Source organism: Pungitius pungitius, chromosome 17 (assembly GCF_949316345.1).
Source record: "Pungitius pungitius chromosome 17, fPunPun2.1, whole genome shotgun sequence".
In the NCBI taxonomy this organism is placed as follows: domain Eukaryota; kingdom Metazoa; phylum Chordata; class Actinopteri; order Perciformes; family Gasterosteidae; genus Pungitius; species Pungitius pungitius.
In genome coordinates, this window is record NC_084916.1 from 8,617,404 (window position 1) to 8,639,319 (window position 21,916).

The 21,916-nt window shown below is 41.4% G+C and overlaps 1 protein-coding gene across 5 annotated transcripts in view; it reads left to right on the top strand.

Annotated features, from left to right (window-relative positions):
* csmd3b (CUB and Sushi multiple domains 3b) overlaps nt 1-21,916 on the top strand; it is a 281,884-nt gene that overhangs the window by 99,734 nt on the left and 160,234 nt on the right. The window lies entirely within an intron of this gene.

The following is a 21,916-nucleotide window of genomic DNA, read 5'->3' on the forward strand; positions in this document are numbered from 1 at the left end:
ACGTCCTGGTTGTGTGTCCTTACTGCAGTCCTGTGCGCGTTGCAGCTGTGTAGCAATATTAACTTTAACACGGCGGCATCATGTGCACACCATGTGAATATACGCCGTTAGCACGTAGCTTACTAGCTAGCTAAACATCCCAGGTATAGAAGGCTTTCCCGTCAGTCCGTTGTCTGATTGTGAGGTCTGATTGCCTGAGGTCAGGCTGATCTGGGTCCAGCTGTCGCTGTCGCTCTTGTTATCTTGTTAAATGGCGGGTTCCAGACTCGCCCTGACGAGAGTGCAGCGTGGGCCGCTGAAGGGCCAAGCCCAAATCTCAATAGGACTCTGAAATTATAATGTCACTCATTAACTATATTCAGTGATTGGCTTGCTTCTTATACCCGCCGCTTTGGGACACAAGGCCCGAGGCCAGCTAAGACATGCAGAGGACGTGCAGGAAGAGCATATATTTATATAAATAGTACTGGGTATATTCCATGTTTCAAAAACACAAATAGACACATATTGACTAATTGTAAATAGTATTTTTAATATAATTTAAAAAAATTATATTCTTTTATTTTTATTGGCTCAAGGTGGGGCCACGCCCCATTGCCCTTTATGGACCAGTCACCACTGATAATTTCACTAATTGTATCTATAATCCAAACACACCCTCTGGTCATGAGCATGCAATAATGACTTAAAGCGCAAGAACACAACAAAACGTGAACAAAAAATGAATGTGGAAGGAGGTCGGAGTTGTTCACGTTAAAATGAGCCACGTCATTTCGGCAGTTGGTGAGGAATCCTTGTGGGAATCGAGTCGTCCCTGGGGAACACCCTGAAGATGCCGGACGGGTTACTTGTCCTGTGAATGCCTCGGGACTCACAATCCCAAGAGGAGCCTGTGAATGTGCTTTAGATAAATTCTGAGCGAATAGATGGATGAATGGATTACCGCATGGTATTTTTACATCATAAAACAAGGTACAAGAAACATGTTGATTCCTGTATACGGTCTGCTTGGTGGGTTTCACTGATGTTATCCTTGAACATTTTATCTTCTTCCTCTGAAGGCCGTCAGGTCATTACTAATTCATGCACCGGGAAACATACCGTGCAGTATGTATAGATGCATGTGTGAGTGTGTGACTGATTGTGTGTGCATCGGTGTCTAAATGCTGCGATAATTTATGATTCTGTCTCATCAGCACAACATCAAAGTGCCTCCAACCTCATGTTAAATAATATATATTGGTCTCTTGTTTCACACACACACACACACACACTCTGTTCTTTCTCGTCATTGTTGAAGAATTTTTCATTTCATCATCTGCACAACCTTGTTCATTTTGTTTTTTTTATTTCAGTTTCACCTTTAGTGACTTGTTTTTTCCTTAGTTGAATGACACAAACTCAAAATCAGAGATAATAGGTTTATAAGTACATCTTTGGGGCATTCTCATTTGATAACAATAACTATCACTCACCCATCTTCATCAGAACATGGACTGGAGGAACATGTACTTCTGTCTTGGACATGCTGCCAGGGGACCAACATGTCAGCAGAAATTTCACTTCCCTCCCATAATGCCTAACCTCTCGTCATCACCTGCTGTTTTTCCTCTTCCCCTCTGCACTTATATTAGCTCCACTGCTTGTTTTCCTGTAACAGTGATCGACTTTTTAACCTTCATTTACACAAACCACGGTGAGTTTACACCATTCCTTAAGAGAAGGCATAAACAATGACTATTACAAATAGAAGAGGGGTGAAAGAAACACAACACATTCAATTGAAAATGGTTTAAGGTGCATAACACGCTCAAAAATGTTTACTTCTTCAAACAAACAGGATAAAGTGAAGCCGGAAGAACAGATTCAAACATACTCTTCAACACAAATCAAAGTCAGACTGTTACTACCGGCTCAAAGAGTAACAAAGAAACTGGACAGAGGGTGGTAGGTACATGTCCAAGGGGTTTAATGGTAGAACGCAAAACGGGTACATTTCAGAAAACAAATCACCCCAACGAAAACCGCTCTTCTCCATCGCCTCCCCCTTCCCTTTCCGTCCATAACCAGGCACCCTTTATTCCGTCAGGCTGGGACACGCCTCGCATGCCGGCAGCTCCCATCAATCAAGCACATAGGACCAGACCTAGAATAGAGAGAAGACACAGGGAAAAAGAACAGGAGAGACCAACGTATTGCAGGATGTAACACAGACACATTGCATTTTGTTTTATGAAAGTAATTTTACTTTAAAGCTGCAATCCTTTCAGTCTGTTTAGATTTTATTATTTTGTTAAAATATTGGAATTATACTCATTAAAAGTCTCGAGTGTTTTTGTTGATAAATCGGGAATTGTGACGGGACAGAGAAAGTGACATTGGTCCAAATGCAAGAAGATAAATGGAGGAATGAGCTTCTTGGGATTGGTCCACTACTTAACCTTCCTCTTTTGGGGGGTTTAAAATTGTTTTTGTAAACAAACAGGTCGTTGCTGGCTTCTGGGAGCTCTCACTGGCCAGATGTCAGTTAAATCAATAGACCCTTCTCCAGCTGGGCATTTACCCATCAGTTCCACACAATATCATCAAGAGTGTTACTCACTCACAGATGTTTGCAGACCAATCCGGTGACCTTCTGGGCCATGATGTGCATTCCCCAGGAGAGAGCTAGTAGAAATTTCCAGTGTGAATATATACATATAGACTCATTGCTCCATCCAGATCCATCAAAAGAACCTCTTTTCATTTTTTTGGAAGTGTGCAGTTTCTGTCAGAAAGGGATGTGAACCTGTCCCACATAGACGTCGGTAAACCCACATCTGTTGTTCTGAAAGCCTTCCAACAATATTTATCTCCTGCATCAATTATGTGTCAGGCCAGAGCGCGATCCGTCAGCCACGGGAGTAAACACGAGGCAACAACATTCGATCCTCACAGTGATGAGTCTGATCGCACTGCTGCATGCATGGCCACTGAAACCAGCTCCTCGGGGGAAACCCTTCATCAAGTACTACATTTGAATGATTGTGCAGCTGATGGGCAATGTTCCAGAATAAATTGAACCATAGGGGGCCGCATTTTAGTTTGGAAAGCGTCTAGAGGCGGCCATTAATAGAGCGTTTTACCATTTGTTTCTCTGTGTCTCTGACCGCTTATCAGCACTGATTGATTTTGACTCTAGTCTTTTTGACTTGGACATGATCTGAGTGTAAAAGTCAAGTTTGTGTGTGTGTCCTCGCATCTGAGCCCATACATCAATGATGTACATTTCACCACAGTGTTTGTGTGTCCACATGTGCATGGGTTTGTGATTGAGGTTCTGACTGTGGCTTCTCTGATCTTTATCAAAGAGACCTGAGGGGACTGACAATATACACTCCTCTATCCTGCAACCATCTGTCCGTCTGTCCGTCTACTTTCTCACTTTCATTGATCATTCAGTCTTTCTCTCCCTTCCTCAGTGCAACAATTCAATCCAGGCTGGTTAATGGCATCCTGGGAAAGAGAAGGTGACCCACAATAGTAAAGTTTGGTAAAGGAGCTGTACCTTCATAGGATTTGGAAGGTAATAATATTGGAAAAAAAATAGAACAAATTGTAGATTTACGGGTAAAATGACCTGCATTTCAATTATTTTTGAACATTTAAAACATTGGAAGTGTAATGAACAGGGAAATGGGTAAGCTTTAAATCTAATGGTATGTGTGTGTGGAAGAATCATCTGTCTTATGTACAGTTGTAAAATATGACACTTCCTTTCATAAGGATATTAATGGACTTTATATTCATATAGGGCACTTAACTTTGACACCACCAGTACGCTGGTAAAGGGTTTTACCTCCAGTTGTTACCTTTAATCATTGTTCATCATTGTTGGAGCAGTAATCTGCTGCTATTAGTGAAGAAAATCACAGAACCGGTCAAAGTTTGATGCAATAGAGTTTATTCTGTTAGCAAAGAATAAAAGCTGAGAAGTGGCCAGAGGCCAACTTAATATTCTGTTTAATATTGTCCTATTCTGAGGCTAATGGTCCTCCTTTATTTTTGGTTTCCCTCGAGCTGGTGGTATATTTTTTGTATGCGTCTTGCCCAAGTTTCATTTCCCTAATGGAGTCTCTGAAACTCTCATGGTTCCCTTTCAGGCATGTTAGTTCCTTGGAAATCTGTATGTTCTCATCCTGGAATGTTTTTTTTAAGCAGCAATTTAACTGCTTTTGTTCCACGTTTGCATTTACCTTGCTTTGCTAATTTTTAAAATAAGTCATTAAGGCAACCAAAAATAAGTTGAAAATAAAGTGAAGTCCACATCTTTCTTTTGTGCTTTGATATTTAAGAAAAGCCTGTATTGATGGTATAGCAGATTAATCCGACAGTTTGGCAGCTGAATATACTGAATACTCACATTTTACTATCTGCTTTTCTTTCTTCTCCTTTTTTTCTGGGTTTATTTCTTTCTTTACCCTTTCCCCCCATCAATTGTACATACTCAAATACATTTAGCAATACACTACACCAAGAAAAAAAGTAAACGTGTGCTTTTATTTGGTACTTTTTTTTGTATTATATTGATATGAAGAGTGGTTTCCAGACCATACTGAAAGTCTACTGCATTTCTTCCCACTCGTGTATCTGGAATTGTTCATAAATATGAGAAATCAAAACACAACAAGTTACATCTATCCTGGTAATATTGTTTTCTTACGTCCTGTGTAGTTGTGTGTATGTGTTTGTGCCTGTGTATGATGTATGATGTATATGCATGTACCTTACCTACTCATTTTCATCGTTACATTGTATGGCACCATCTCACCCTCTCACTAGTTTATCTCGTAAACTTGCCTGTATAAGGAGTAATGAACACCGAGGGGAGGACGGGGAAAGCAGTTAGAGGCAGGAAGAGAAGAACAAACTATAAGGGAATATAGAAGAAAAGCACCACTGGGACAGCAGAAGCGAGTGAGGAACAGGAGAGGATAAGATAAGAAAGGAGGAACTCCCGCCTGCTACTGAAATGGGTTCCATGCTTCCTAGTTGAACAGGAGCCATCATTGCTGTTTTGTAGGTGTCCATTATTTTACAATGTGAAGCAAGCTCCTCAGCGTCTGAACAGCAGCAAGGTCAGATTTAACACACGGACATCAATCAGAACTATCACACTCACAGCAGGTGTGGAGAGCACAGTGTATGAAGCAGAATTCTGAAGAATTGTGTGGTTTTTATCTTCAATCTACATGGCTTTCTTTGTGGCCATAGTGGAGAGATGGATCGTACGCCAAAAGCATCAAAAGTCAATGAAAAAACATGGGTTCTGCCAATGCAGCAGGCGCAAGTACCTCATGCACCTCAAACCAGTGATTTTGGATCTTCACGTCTCAGCATACATCTCACAGCTTATATCTCATTACACTAGCTGTCCTGTTGCACTTCATTTTACTTTATTGCGTTTTAGTTTGTTTTTCTTTTGAGGTTGGTCCCAATCCCTTAAAAGTGATGTAGTGCCATGAACCCATCTTTTAATACATGTATTGTTGTTAGGTTTCTTTATTTTGTTAATGGGAAATCACAAAGGCAACGGCGGAAAGCTGCTTCGCTTTGTGGATGTATAGCAATGCCTATTATTTGTTACAGAAACCCTCTAATACAAAAAATGTATTATTTGTTTGTTTTAGATAAAAGAAGTGGGACTATTCTACTAGTAGCACCTATTCTCAACTTTTTTAGACCCGGGGGACCATTGAATGGCAGGGGAAACACTGCCTGCCAAACACTGTCCTGGAAATGATAAAAATAATGTGACATTTGGATATAATTTATAGCCTGATGAAGGAATTTTATTAAGAAGCTGCCAGACTTTTTACCGTTTTTATAGGAATAGGTCAAACATCAAAAACTCTCCACAAGAGAGAGGTATTCTGGTGCCTATTGGCAAGAAGGAGATTTGAATCTAAAGGAATTCCAGGAAATGATATATTGGCCTCATATAGGAATGATATTAAATACTGTAATGGAATTATAGAGATGGGCTACAAAACCCTGTCTGGGCTAGGACAGGATACAATTTACATCAAATGATATATTGATTTGATATTCAGGTCTGGCAGACAACCACCGGCCACCTGGCTAAAATATAGGCTGTGGTGGTACATAGTTAATATCCCTGTGCGTGAAAGTGTGTTGATGTGCCAGAGCTCTGTATGTTAGTGTGTGGTGAGTGTGAGCTGATAATAATACAGCCTCCTGGCCAATGTCAGTCCATTATTCAGCTTTATATCAGCCAACCAATCAAAAGGCCTTGCTTCAGGGTCACAACCTCGGGCCCATCCAATCAGCTTCTCCTGCCAAGCAGGAAGGAATGTCACCTGATTAGCATTACTGGAAAACGAGCAGGGTCATGCTGACACAGCAGATATCTGATGCCCTGAGTCGGACAGCACTCCAAGGAAGAATTTAGACAAAATGTAAAAATAAGCCAATCAAAAAGGTTATTCTCCAAATTTAACAGCATTGCATTAAATGTGGTAAGGGACATCTACTGAATGATCTCTAATGACCTTATGCTGCTTCTTATCAACAAATTTCTTTATTCATTACACTTTCCATGGGTTTCTCTCTCAATATTGAATCATCTAATTCATCGTCTAAATATCATATCAGCGCTCTATCCTGTGCCAGTGTTAATTTTGGCAGCTATTTTTGATTTAGTCTGTCTTTTTGACAAAAATGCATATTAGTTAGTAAATTTGACTCACGGGCCAGGAACAAATGGATTTGCGTTTGTGCTAATATAAATGACATGTGAAAAATCATTACATAAAAGGCTTTTAACAAGTAGCAAAGCATTTATTTTCAAGAATATTTTACAAATTTGCAAGGGTTAAAATATTCAGCCCAAAAAATTCAGCCGCAAAAACGCCAACATCCGGGACACCAAGGAAGAGCAATCGATTCTAGATTCAAGATCAGGAGCGTGCGTCAAGCAAAAGGAGCGAGCACCCAATACAACTTGGGCTTGTCGGCAGCATGGTGACCGGATTGTAGCCATGTCCAATAATAAAAATACAGAACTAATAAAAACTTAAATTACTTCTAAACATTGCTGAAAGAATAGAAATAGGAAAAGATTTGAATTAAAAATACATTTTTTGTAGTAATATAAGGTTTAGTACTATAGTTGTAATTGTGAAACTAGCAGTAGAAGAAGTAAGTACTAGTTGTACTATTATTTGAAAGCAATTGTGGTGTAAATATGGTTGAGGTACAGATAATCATTGAGGCTTTTATTTTGAAATAATGGTATTGGGTGGGGGGGGTTTGGGAGACAGATTGTTATTCAAACTAAATGAACTCGGTAGGACTTGTACAGCGCTTTTCTTGTCTTCTGACCACTCAAAGCGCTTTACCACTACATGACATCACTCACCTATTAATACACTGATGACAGTACCTACCATACACAGTGGCACCTGCCCATCAGTAACTAACATTCACACACTAGTCACTGTACACCAGTGTTTCTCAACTTTTGTTTGCCTTTGCATGGGAAAATTAAAAAAATTTCATCCTGTGATTTTATTTTGAAGGGACTTTTTGTAATGCAGAGGAGTTTTGTCCGGCTCGTCCGTCCATGTTTTCCGTCCCCCCCCCCGGGTCCACCCGCAACTTAAGACGCGCTTATGATCCGACGGACCTTCTTGCGGTCAGCGAAAAAGGTTATTAATAGTATATTAGGTTGACGCTTTGTTGTGTAAAATAAAGACCAAACGAAAAGAATCAAACGATCTCCTGCCATTCGCGTAAGAAAATAAACTCACGTGTCTGCAGCTCAATCACAACACCGAAGGAATAACGTCTTCGGAAAATGCCGGTGTCTCGTACTCTGCGGGTAGCTAGTTTAGCTAGCTAGCACTGATCGCTCTCCCATGTTTGAAATATCTAACCGTCCTGCTTCCACATTACTTACGGTCTGCTCGTCCCGGGTCTCTGTCCATATGTACCGTTAGCTAACCACGGTTAAACCTACACGTCCCTGCACAGTTGATGACTCCTGAGCTGCCGTTATGGCCATCGAACACTTAGCTAGCACTCACAAACGAACCAGCTGGTCACTAATGAGAATTTACACAGAATCCACACCTCAAACAAATGCTTCTTGGAGCAAAATATTTAAGTTAACTATTTAGCCAAAATATAATGAGATTTTGAGAGACACAAGACTTTGACAAACGCATGAGTATAGTTTTCATGTCTGTATATTTTTTTTAAATGTCGGCAGATTTGTATTGAAGCTTATGGGGCTCGGGACAGACTTTGTCTCACTATCGGGCTCCTCACACAAAAAGTAAATAACTGTGGGATTCCATACTCTATGAATCCGAACAGCACAATCACGGCATTGGTTTTCTTTAGAAATGAAGCCTGAAAAGTTGATATATTGTGGCCGTGAAAGCAAAATTTCCTTTTTTTTTTACTGAAACCGTGACACGGCTCCACTGCTTCACTCTAAGAAAAACCAATACACACTCATGTAAAACTCAGAAACGGACCCAAATACTAATAAAACATAATTAGTGATGAAAAAAGTATAATAGATATAAACAAGCTGTGGGGCCCCATTCTTTGCTTTGTTGAACTCATTAAACCTGCAAATGTTTTGTTTTTCACTTGCAGAGCGTAAAAATTCGTTCCCATAACGTTGGGTCTTAGCTAAAGCAAGAAGCAAGCTAAAGGTAGATCACATGTGTCAAACTCATAATTCGTGAATTAATTATCTTTGGCCCGCATGATCAAATCTATTTACTATTGGAGCTGGCCCGCCAGTGTATCGCACACATCACCATAATACTACATATCCCACAATGCACTCTTGGCGTGTCGTCGCTCATTCGCGGATCCGCGAAAGCATACATTCCACTTGTGTCAACTTTCGTTGTGTACCTTATCATCGTCCCTTTTACCGTAAAAAACTATACCAACAACTTTTTACTCCGTTAATTTTTTGGGGGGAGATTTCCCATAAAATGAAAATACGAAGCGTAGCCGCTAAACCGGAAGTACGTCAATTTTCCCAATAAGATTTGACGCAACCGTCTGTAATGACAGCAGTTACCAGGGTAACAAGAGGAGAAAAGTTCATTAACAAATATAAATAAATAATCCTGGTCTGACGGGATGTGTTAGCAGCAGTAGTTGACTACACTCGCTGCTCTTGGCTCCAGTTTTTGTTTTGCTTCAGTGAGCAGAGCAGAGACTGTTTAAGGAGATCGCAGAGTAAACGGTCCGCTACTGGAGTGCATACTACGGTGGCCCTGAAGTGCAAAGCAACAATACAAAGAATGAAACACTTTTACAAAGCTCGAGACAAATTAACATTTATTAAACAAATTAACATTTATTAGACAAATTTACATCTTAGAAAACACATTTACATTTTCAAAAACAAATTAACAAGACGCTAAACACTTTTACCAATCCCGAAACAAAAATGAAAGATCGCTACAATCTGGATTTGAACCCTGGAGAGCAAAACGTTAAGACATATCGAGACGTCTGCGCTAAGCGGTCAGCCACCCGAACATGAATCTTCACTCCGATTTTTCTTTATTTGATGACAAAATTGTACACCGTAAGTGGCTTGGAAACCTTTTGGTTCAGGTGGAACCAAGACAACTTGTTTTTTGGTGGCGCAGCGTGAAACATTTCATACATATTTATCGGTGTTTTTTCGCGATGCTTGTTAGTTATTTACACATTACATCCACATGGTTAAAAACGGCTTTACAGACGTGAAATGCTAATATACACCAGGGATAAAGCAATCACTTTAAATAGCAACATCAGTACGAAGGGAGAATTGTTTTTGAGAAAAGTTTGCTTATCGCATCAGGTGACCGAGGCAGACAACATGTGCCGCTGTCAAGGCAAAACAAACACGCACGCGTAGCCAAACCAGTAGGTTCAAAAACAAGTAGGCACGTAACACCGGCGTTTGGCGAGGAATAATCCTTTCTGCGGCACAACCCAGGTTCGTTCAGTTTACTTTTAAGAGTCCTCAAGCATGTTTACACCGTGTAGACTTGACATCATGTCCACGGTTACAGCGTACGAGTGACCCTTGTTAAAATATTGAACGCGATGATGCAGTATGTCTGGTGTTTCCGTCTGGTCCGCGTCCTTTAAAAACTCCAAACACCGACCACACGTAATGCAAATGTTACAGGTCTCAGGATGAGAGAGCCTGATGACAGACTTGTGCCTGAGGAAAGTAGAAATAAATTACACCAGCAGACGTGTGGCTTCTTCTATCAGCGTCTCCTCAAACAAATACAATTTATTTCACCATTGAAATAAAAGCAAGCATATACAAATGTTCACAAATGCCTCATTTTTCCTAACAACATACTTCAAAAATACAAACAATACAAATTCACAGACCAAACCATAGAGGCTTGCATTAATACACTGGATTGAATCCGTACTTTTGGTCCAAATAACCGTGACTTTGGCAAGGTGCCCACACTACTGTGGCGTATGTGAGAAGGACGCCATTGAAGATGGCGGCGCTGCTTCTGATACAGCAAACGGCTAACACGTGCTAACAAACATTTTAAATACATTTTGCAGTCAACTGAATTAGCATATGAAATCTAAGTCAACCTAACATCACATCACATAACAAAACATAACAAATTGATTGGTTTGATTACAAAGGAAAAGTATAGCGTTTACGAGCCAGATAGAACAAGGAGGTAAACAGGGCTACTATCATTCTAGCTAGCTCTCGACAGTGGGTCCTTCTTAACAACGTAGCGTCAGCTACTGAATAAAACCAAATTGTCCCTAAGAATTGCAGGTCGTTAATGTCGAACTTCTAAAAGTTGTTTATCCATATTGGTAAAGTGCACTTTACTGGTTACTGACCTGAGGAAAGTAGAAATAAATTACACCAGCAGACGTGTGGCTTCTTCTATCAGCGTCTCCTCAAACAATGAGACGCTGCACGCACAAATACAGAGTTAGGACCCCGAGGCGAAGCCACAACGCTGCACTGCCCCCTACTGGGCATAGATAGCGCCACACACAATGACGAAATGTTCATTTAAATGAATAAGAATTAAACCCAAATGTGACCATACACCGTGTGTGCGTCACACAAAACCGTGTTAAGCTGTTCATGTGTTTGCCACAAAACGGGCAAAACATCCCTCCAATGAACGTCTTTGTCGCCATAAACTCCACAACCAATGAAAACACCACGCTCAACACTTCCGGTAATTAGTACATTCCCTTTCCGTGAAGAATTTCTCCTTTGTTAATTTGTTTCTGGATTGGTAAAATTGTTTAGCGTCTTGTTAATTTGTTTTCGAAAATATAAATGTGTTTTCTAAGATGTAAATTTGTTTTCTAAGATGTAAATTTGTTTAATAAATGTTAATTTGTTTTATAAAATGTTAATTTGTTTTATAAAATGTTAATTTGTTTTCAACAATGTAAATGTGTTTTCAACAATGTAAATGTGTTTTCCAAAATGGTAATTTGTTTTCCAAAATGGTAATTTGTCTCGAGCTTTGTAAAAGTGTTTCATTCTTTGTAATGTTGCTTTGCACTTCAGGGCCATCGTAGCATACGTCCCGACGTTAGCAAACCGGCAGCGACCCATCCCCACGTCAGCCGTTCGCGCCGATCGTCAGTGACATCTTTGACAACAAATTGTTGTCTTCGTGTGTGCCCGCGCTTGCGCAGCCAGCAATATATGTCAATGTACGTGTTACCTAGGCAGGTGACGGAGGGAGGGATATAGCAAACTCATCAGATGTTTCCTAAAATTAAATATTGTTCACAAGTCCCAAAGCTCGAGGTCGAGTCTGAAGTCTTTCGAGGACCAGTCTCAAGTCAAGTCTGAAGTCACTGTGTGTGCGACTTAAGTTGCACTCAAGTCCGAGTCTCAAACCCGAGTCCCCATCTCTGGGGTGCTCGCTCCTTTTGCTTGACACACGTTCCTGATCTTTAATCTAGAATCAATTGCTCTTCTTTGGGGTCCCGGATGTTGTGGTTGAATTTTTTGCGGTTGAATTTTTTGCATTATTTTAACGTTGAAAAACATTCAAATTCATCATTTTAATGCCTAAATATTCAGTGCTAGAAATTCAATCACCTTTTTCTTTCAAAACCCGATGACACAGATTTACTTCCATACTGGATCATGAACCAGCCATTCTCAACTGGACCCCCACTTTTTATTGAACTCTTTTCTTTCTCTTTATCTCCTCTTTATTTATGGGTTTCATCACGTTTTTTTCTCTTATGTCTTTCCTCCGGGTTTTCCTCCACCTGCTCTGTGCCGCCATGGCAGTTGTTTGTTGCTTAGTTACGAACATACGGTGGCCGAGACGGTTTAACACCGTCTTCTCAAGATGTGGCGTGCAGACTCGTTGAAGTGCACGCAAAGGAGCAGCCAGGTCCGCATGAACATCTCTGCTGGCCAAGCAGCCTAGAGCTGTTAAACGGGTCTTCATCTCCAAACTCGGTCTCTGGAGTTCCGCGGCTTTAGCCCGCTAACATTTAGCTAAACTGAGACAGCTGAGCTAAATCAAGAAAGCCACACCCACACTCACCGAAGTGTAAAATTCACACTGTCCTGTGCAGATTATTATTTCACTATACCACTGCTTTCATTATCTTTATCTTTAATACAACGGCGGTACATGTGTGTGGCGGGCGTGGTTTTGGCTCGGCTGCAGAGGAAAAAGAGGGGGAGCGGCTCAGGGAACGGTGCCAGATGGAAGCAATTGTCCTCAGCAGGAATGGTGATTGTGTTTGCTTTAAAAACTCAGTAAGGGCGATCCGGAGCGAGAGACGCCAGGCGAGCGAGCGGGATGCCGGGAGCAAGTAGAGTGCCGAGACCTGAGAGAAAATAAATAAGACTGATTCATACCCAACCTTTCCGTGGTCCTCGTTCTGCCGGGAACTCCTCCCCTGAACGCACATTTGTTACAATGTGTTATGCAAGAGGGCGCCCCCCACGTATTTGGCACCCTTGGCGGTCGCCTAAGTCGCCAATAGGAAGGGCCGTCCCTGTTTGTGCCCATGTTAAATAGGCGATGTGGATGTTGAAGTTTTTCTTTTTTGAGACCAGTTTTCGACACATTTTCTTTGATGCAATGGTGGCACTGGCGATTAGATTGGACATGATGGCCAATGTTTGAATGGTTTGAAATAGCAAATTGACCTTACCATCTGACAGCTTTGCAGCAGCCTGTCTTTATGCCATTAAGTAAAACACCAGTTCTGTAAAATTAATATGTACTACCCTCTCCCATTCTCTTCACTTCTATTGTCGAGTAATTGTCAACCTGAGGTCACAGACATTGTTTTGTTCATAGTTATTAGGATGAATATCATACTGACAATGGTGACAGTTACCTGCCTTGCACAAAAGACACAGGATGGATTGAAAGACAAAAATAGTTTTTTTAAGACAAAGTAGAAATAGAAAAGTGCTCTAGCATTGATCGTAAATAAAAGGCCTTCTGACAGGACATACTTATTTACTCAGTTCTGTTCACTCACAACTATTGCATCAGATTCCTTTTTTGAAAACATGTCCCCCTCTTCCTCTCTTTTCTTAATGGATATTGATTCAGTTTTAGGAACATACAAGAAGTGGCACGAGTTGTGTCTTGCTGATGTCTTTTATTTCCAAACTCTCTGTCCGTCTCTCTGGCAACCTCTGAGGTGAACCTATCCGTCAGATGACAGTGGTGGGAGTGTCAGCGCAGATTTGTGTGTGTGTGTGTCAGTGTTCGTATGTCACAATGCAGTGGAGCTTTAGCAGAGTGACAGTGATGTCAGACACGTAACGATTTTCTATTGGCTGTCGGCCCCTCAGGCCTAACGACCTGTTATTGATCCGACCAATTAGCATTCACACATTTAATTAATACTGAAGCTTAATTCGCAGACACAATCACACACTCACAGGAACACACACAGAGTTTTAATTAATAGTGATTAGAGGGGCAGCTGAGAGAAGAAACTAGAAAATGCATTTCCTGCTGAAAATGCGTTGGAATGCAGAAAGCTGAAATTAATTTCAAAAAGTTGCTTAAAGTACAGAAATGAAACAAGCGGGAATTATTAAAAACATTGCTGAAAGAATGGAAAAAGCTGAAATACAATTAAAAATGGCTGAAAATACAGAAATGAGAAAAGCTGAAATGAACTTGAAACAATTGCAAAAAAACTGAAATGGGAGAAGCTTCTATGAATTTGAAATCACAGAAATAATAAAAGCTGAAATTAATTTCAAAAGGTTGCTTAAAATGCAACAAGCTGAAATTATTCTAAACATTGCTGAAAGAATAGAAAAAGCTGAAATACATAAATGAGAAAAGCTGAAATGAACTTGAAAGAATTTCAAAAAAACAGAAATGGGAGAAGCTTCTATGAATTTGAAATCACAGAAATAATAAAAGCTGAGAATTAAAAAATACATTTTTTGTAGTAATATAATGTTTAGTACTATAGTTGTAATTGTTGTACTAGTGGTACTAGTTTCACTAGTATTTGAAAGCATTTGTGGTGTACCCATTGTTGAGGTACAGATAATCATTGAGGCTTTTATTTTGAAATAATGGAACTGGTGTGGGGTGGTTTGGGAGACAGAATGTTTGTTATTCAAAGCAAATGGACTTGGTAAAATAGATTTGTACAGCGCTCTTCTAGTCTTCTGACCACTCAAAGCACCTTAACACTACATAACATCATTCACCCATTCACACACCAATGACAGGACCTACCATACACAGTGGCACCTGCCCAACCAGTAACTAACATTCACACACTGTAGTCACAGCTAGAGGAACAATGCTGGGATCAAGCGTCTTGCCCAAGGACACATTGACATGCAGGTTAGCCGGGCCTGGGATCAGACCGCCAACCCTCTGATTGGAGGACGGCCGCCCGCGCTTCCCACTCACCCACAGTCGCCCTAAGCTAATAAAACTAAAGTTATTAATTGATGGGCCTCAAACATTACAGTAAGAAATCCCTCCATTGGGGTTGAAATACTAGTAATGCTTCAAGCATTCCAAGTATTGTTCTTCTAATCTTTATTCAACTTATTCAATTTTTTTTTTAAATCTTATTATTCTTCTATTTCTTCCGCCGCACGTTTCAACTCCTTCACACTTTCAGCTATTAAGACCATTCAAATATTAAAATGTTCAGCTCCTTCAGGAGAGGGGTGCTACGACTTTTCAGCTTTTTAGCTCTTATAATTGAATTAATATAAATTAAAAACATCAACCTTTTTAACATGGTTTCCAATGGAATACATTTTCAAATCCTCTCAAAACTTGTTCAACTTTCAACTTTTTCAGCTCTTCCAATCTTTCAGCTAGAGACACCATTTAAACTTTAAAATGGTGACACAAGTCTTAACAATTATTTAAAAGAAACAGCTTGTTGATATCTATTATACTTTTTTCATAATCACTAATTATGTTTCATTAGTTTTGGGGTCCTTTTTGAATTTAGAGTGGGCGCTAGAGTGCAGACAAAGTCGGAAGACAAGAAAGGGTCCATGTTTTGTAAACTGCTGGTAGAGCAGTTTTAAAACACATAGAGACATAAAAACTACACTCAAACGTTCGGTAGAGTCTTGTGTCTCTCAAAATGTCATTATTTGGCTACTCCAAATAGTTTTGCTCCAGGAAGCTTTTGTTTGAGGTGTGGGTTCTCAGTAACTGTCTGTGAGCTAAGTGCAGCTGCTCCGTTGCCGCGACAACGAGCTGGGGCTCTTTCTGTGACTCACAGCTGATCCTCATTAGCTGATTAGTGCAGCCTGACATGACCTCCTTCTCTCCACCTTCTCTCATCATTTCAAACCGCCATGGAGGGAGTTCTTACTGTAATGTTTGATGAGGCCTTCTAATATATTCTGTCTCTCAACCCCCCCACCCCCTCACCCAATACCATCATTTCAAAATAAAAGCTGCAATGATTATCTGTAATTTAGACATGAAGCTTAGGATGAAGCTGTTTTGTTGAATTCGTATTGCTCTTTCAAATAGTACTACAACCACTACTAATATTTCTAGTATTTCAACTGGTATTATGGTATAAATGACTTTTACTACTACTAAAATTACTAGTACTACTAGTATTTCAATCCCCATGGAGGGAATTCTTACTGTAATGTTTGATGAGGCCTATTAAATAATATATACTGTCTCTCAACCCACCCACCCACTCACCCAATACCATCATTTCAAAATAAAAGCTGCAATGATTATGTTATTTAAAGATAAAGCTTAGGATTCAGCTGTTTCGTTGAATACTTATTGCGCTTTCAAATAGTACTACAACCACTACTAATATTTCTAGTATTTCTAGTAGTACCTCTAGTATTTCAACTGGTATTATTACTAAATGACTTTTACTACTACTAATATTACTAGTACTACTAGTATTTCAACCCCCATCGATGGAATTCTTACTGTAATGTTTGATGAGGTCTATTAAACAATATATACTGTCTCTCAACCCCCCCCACCCACTCACCCAATACCATCATTTCAAAATAAAGGCTGCAATGATTATCTGTAATTTAGCCATGAAGCTTAGGATGAAGCTGTTTTGTTGAATTCGTATTGCTCTTTCAAATAGTACTACAACCACTACTAATATTTCTAGTATTTCAACTGGTATTATTACTAAATGACTTTTACTACTACTAAAATTACTAGTACTACTAGTATTTCAATCCCCATGGAGGGAATTCTTACTGTAATGTTTGATGAGGCCTATTAAATAATATATACTGTCTCTCAACCCCCCCACCCACTCACCCAATACCATCATTTCAAAATAAAAGCTGCAATGATTATCTGTAATTTAGCCATAAAGCTTAGGATAAAGCTGTTTTGTTAAATACGTATTGCTCTTTCAAATAGTACTACAACCACTACTAATATTTCTAGTACTTCCAGTAGTACTTCTAGTATTTCAGCTGGTATTATTACTAAAATGACTTTTGCTAGTACTACAAGTATTTCAACCCCAATGGAGGGATTTCTTACTGTAATGTTTGAGGCCCATCAATTAATAACTTTAGTTTTATTAGCTTAGGGCGACTGTGGGTGAGTGGGAAGCGCGGGCGGCCGTCCTCCAATCATGTCAATGTGTCCTTGGGCAAGACGCTTGATCCCAGCATTGTTCCTCTAGCTGTGACTACAGTGTGTGAATGTTAGTTACTGGTTGGGCAGGTGCCACTGTGTATGGTAGGTCCTGTCATTGGTGTGTGAATGGGTGAATGATGTTATGTAGTGTTAAGGTGCTTTGAGTGGTCAGAAGACTAGAAGAGCGCTGTACAAATCTATTTTACCAAGTCCATTTGCTTTGAATAACAAACATTCTGTCTCCCAAACCACCCCACACCAGTTCCATTATTTCAAAATAAAAGCCTCAATGATTATCTGTACCTCAACAATGGGTACACCACAATTGCTTTCAAATACTAGTGAAACTAGTACCACTAGTACAACAATTACAACTATAGTACTAAACATTATATTACTACAAAAAATGTATTTTTTAATTCTCAGCTTTTATTATTTCTGTGTTTTCAAATTCATAGAAGCTTCTCCCATTTCTGTTTTTTTTTGCAATTCTTTCAAGTTCATTTCAGCTTTTCAGCAATTTTTAAATGTATTTCAGCCTTTTCTATTTCAGCAATGTTTAGAATAATTTCAGCTTGTTGCATTTTAAGCAACTTTTTGAAATTAATTTCAGCTTTTATTATTTCTGTGATTTCAAATTCATAGAAGCTTCTCCCATTTCAGTTTTTTTGCAATTGTTTCAAGTTCATTTCAGCTTTTCTCATTTCTGTATTTTCAGCCATTTTTAAATGTATTTCAGCTTTTTCCATTCTTTCAGCAATGTTTTTAATAATTCCAGCTTGTTTCATTTCTGTACTTTAAGCAACTTTTTGAAATTAATTTCAGCTTTCTGCATTCCAACGCATTTTCAGCAGGAAATTCATTTTCTAGTTCTGTGTGTTGTTGTATGTTTGTTTGCAGTGTTGGGAAATTTCACTTTCTACATGAACTAGTTCCAAGTTCAGTTCACAAATTTTAAAATGAACTAGTTCAGTTCATAGTTCAAAATTCAAAATATTTGAACTAAGTTCACAGTTCAGTTCTTTTTTTCCATACGTTGCTGCAAGCTATTATTTTTCAAAATTATTGCCACAGCCCATATAGAACCACAGACAGCAATTATTTGATCAGTTTTAACACTGAAGCTATGCATCAGATTTAATCTTCATATCCAATTTTGAATCCTTATCCAACCAGGGTTTACATTAGCATTGAGGGGACAGCATTTCCCCTTTGTTGCTTCAATGTTGCTCTCCATTCACTCCACACTAGCAGCAGCTGCAGCGTTCACCCCTACAGTACATTCTCAAACACATGCTGCTTGAATGGTCTTTTTTAAATAAGGAATACAAACACGACAGTTATCATTAAGGTGAAAATGTTTGCAAAGAAAGGTCAGATTCCTCCCATCCTCACCGACAGTAACTTCATAAAACTTTTATTATACGCCGCCTCTTTGCTACACACAGCTGTCGCCTCCATGCATTTCTTTTTTCTTTTTGATGACGCATGCGCGGTGCGACGCTGGTGGCTGGTGTTGCCAGATTGGGTGTTTTTTCAGCTACTTATTAAGGCGCGTTTACGGTGTGTTTTCTAGAAATCTGGCACCCCATTGAACAATGTTAACCTGAAGAACGTGCCGACACCAGAATGAACGAGATCACAGCAGCGTTCATCGGGCATTAATACAGTACGTTCAGTTCACGTTCGCCCAAAATATGAAGGAGTTCATGAATCGTTCAATTAATGCGTTCAGGCACAACACTGTTTGTTTGTGCTCCTGTCTGTTGAAGTTCTGTTGGCAGGATGTCTTTAGGTGGTGGTTTATTGAACCAGGCCTCAGGGAAAATTTGTTCACAACATCCAGGAGCCGAGGGGGGACCGTGCGCTAACAGCCCAACGGGCAAATGGGTGACGGGGAGGGGGGGTTGCGCTAGCGATCTGACTGGCGAAACAACCGCTTTGTTATTCTGCAACTGATTTATCTTTCTCAGTTTCTTGATTTTGTCTGTCAAATGTTGGAGTTCAGTCTCATTGCTGCATTCTGTCTCATACCGGATACTGTTTTTGCTATTCTGCAACTGATTTATCTTTCTCAGTTTCTTGATTTTGTCAGTCAAATGTTGGAGTTCAGTCTCATTCCTGCGTTCTGTCTCATACAGGATCCTGTTTTCGTAATCGTTGAGCAAAGTTCATGCGCTGAGTGTTCAGTATATTCTAATTTTTATCCGATAATTTCGTGGCGGAAATGGGCTTCCATATATTTAACATAACTATTACCTCAAACGGTATGGCCAACGGGGGGAGGGTGCGCGCTAACGGGCAAATGGCTGACGGGGTGGGGGGGTGGCGCTGACGGCCCGACCGGCAAATGGCAGACGGGTGATGTTTTGGTAGAAAAGACCTTGACTAACCGGCTAAAGCAGTGGTTCTCAACTGGCAAATGGCAGACGGGGGGGGCGCTAACTGGCAAATGGGTGGGGGGGTGGCGCTGACGGCCCGACCGGCAAATGGCAGACGGGTGATCTTTTGGTAGAAAAGACCTTGACTAACCGGCTAGAGCAGTGGTTCTCAACTGGTGGGTGGCGCCGCAAAGAAAACCGCTCGCACCCCCCCCTCCCCCGTCGACGTCGACATCGCTAGCACCCCCCCCACACCCACCGGTTAACAGATCGATTTGGGTCGCGGCTTGTCATTAAGGGGTGATGGTGGGTCCCGGAGCCAGACCAGTTGAGAACCACTGGGCTAAAGAAAGACGTCCTCTCCACAGACAGCTTTGTCTTCATTTTCTCCAACTCAGTCTCTCTGTCCTCCATCTTTGTTTTAAAGATGCTTTATTTTTCCTTTTCCTTTAGAGGCAGATGTCCTCAAGGATCTTTTTTTCCGACTTGACTTGTTGCATCAGTGTCATTGCTGTGTTTTGTCTTCTAGAGCATCATGTTTTCGTCATTCTGTAACTGATTTATCTTTCTCAGTTTCTTGATTTTTTAACATAACTATTACCTCAAACGGTATGGCCAACGGGGGGGGGGGGGGGGGGGGGGGGGGTGGGTGGTGACGGTCCGACCGGCAAATGGCAGACGGGGGGGGGCGCTAACTGGCAAATGGGTGGGGGGGTGGCGCTGACGGCCCGACCGGCAAATGGCAGACGGGGGATGTTTTGGTAGAAAAGACCTTGACTAACCGGCTAAAGCAGTGGTTCTCAACTGGTGGGTGGCGCCGCAAAGAAAACCGCTCGCACCCCCCCCTCCCCCGTCGACGTCGACATCGCTAGCACCCCCCCCACACCCACCGGTTAACAGATCGATTTGGGTCGCGGCTTGTCATTAAGGGGTGATGGTGGGTCCCGGAGCCAGACCAGTTGAGAACCACTGGGCTAAAGAAAGACGTCCTCTCCACAGACAGCTTTGTCTTCATTTTCTCCAACTCAGTCCTCTCCACAGACAGCTTTGTCTTCATTTTCTCCAACTCAGTCTCTCTGTCCTCCATCTTTGTTTTTAAAGATGCTTTATTTTTCCTTTTCCTTTAGAGGCAGATGTCCTCAAGGATCTTTTTTTCCGACTTGACTTGTTGCATCAGTGTCATTGCTGTGTTTTGTCTTCTAGAGCATCATGTTTTCGTCATTCTGTAACTGATTTATCTTTCTCAGTTTCTTGATTTTTTAACATAACTATTACCTCAAACGGTATGGCCAACGGGGGGGGGGGGGGGGGGTGGGTGGTGACGGTCCGACCGCAAATGGCAGACTGGGGGGGGGCGCTAACTGGCAAATGGTGGGGGGGTGGCGCTGACGGCCCGACCGGCAAATGGCAGACGGGGGATGTTTTGGTAGAAAAGACCTTGACTAACCGGCTAAAGCAGTGGTTCTCACCCCCTCCCCCGTCGACGTCGACATCGCTAGCACCCCCCCACACCCACCGGTTAACAGATCGATTTGGGTCGCGGCTTGTCATTAAGGGGTGATGGTGGGTCCCGGAGCCAGACCAGTTGAGAACCACTGGGCTAAAGAAAGACGTCCTCTCCACAGACAGCTTTGTCTTCATTTTCTCCAACTCAGTCTCTCTGTCCTCCATCTTTGTTTTAAAGATGCTTTATTTTTCCTTTTCCTTTAGAGGCAGATGTCCTCAAGGATCTTTTTTCCGACTTGACTTGTTGCATCAGTGTCATTGCTGTGTTTTGTCTTCTAGAGCATCATGTTTTCGTCATTCTGTAACTGATTTATCTTTCTCAGTTTCTTGATTTTTTAACATAACTATTACCTCAAACGGTATGGCCAACGGGGGGGGAGGGGGGGGTGGTGACGGTCCGACCGGCAAATGGCAGACGGGGGGGGGCGCTAACTGGCAAATGGGTGGGGGGGTGGCGCTGACGGCCCGACCGGCAAATGGCAGACGGGTGATGTTTTGGTAGAAAAGACCTTGACTAACCGGCTAAAGCAGTGGTTCTCAACTGGCAAATGGCAGACGGGGGGGGCGCTAACTGGCAAATGGGTGGGGGGGTGGCGCTGACGGCCCGACCGGCAAATGGCAGACGGGTGATCTTTTGGTAGAAAAGACCTTGACTAACCGGCTAAAGCAGTGGTTCTCAACTGGGTGGGTGGCGCCGCAAAGAAAACCGCTCGCACCCCCCCCTCCCCCGTCGACGTCGACATCGCTAGCACCCCCCCCACACCCACCGGTAACAGATCGATTTGGGTCGCGGCTTGTCATTAAGGGGTGATGGTGGGTCCCGGAGCCAGACCAGTTGAGAACCACTGGGCT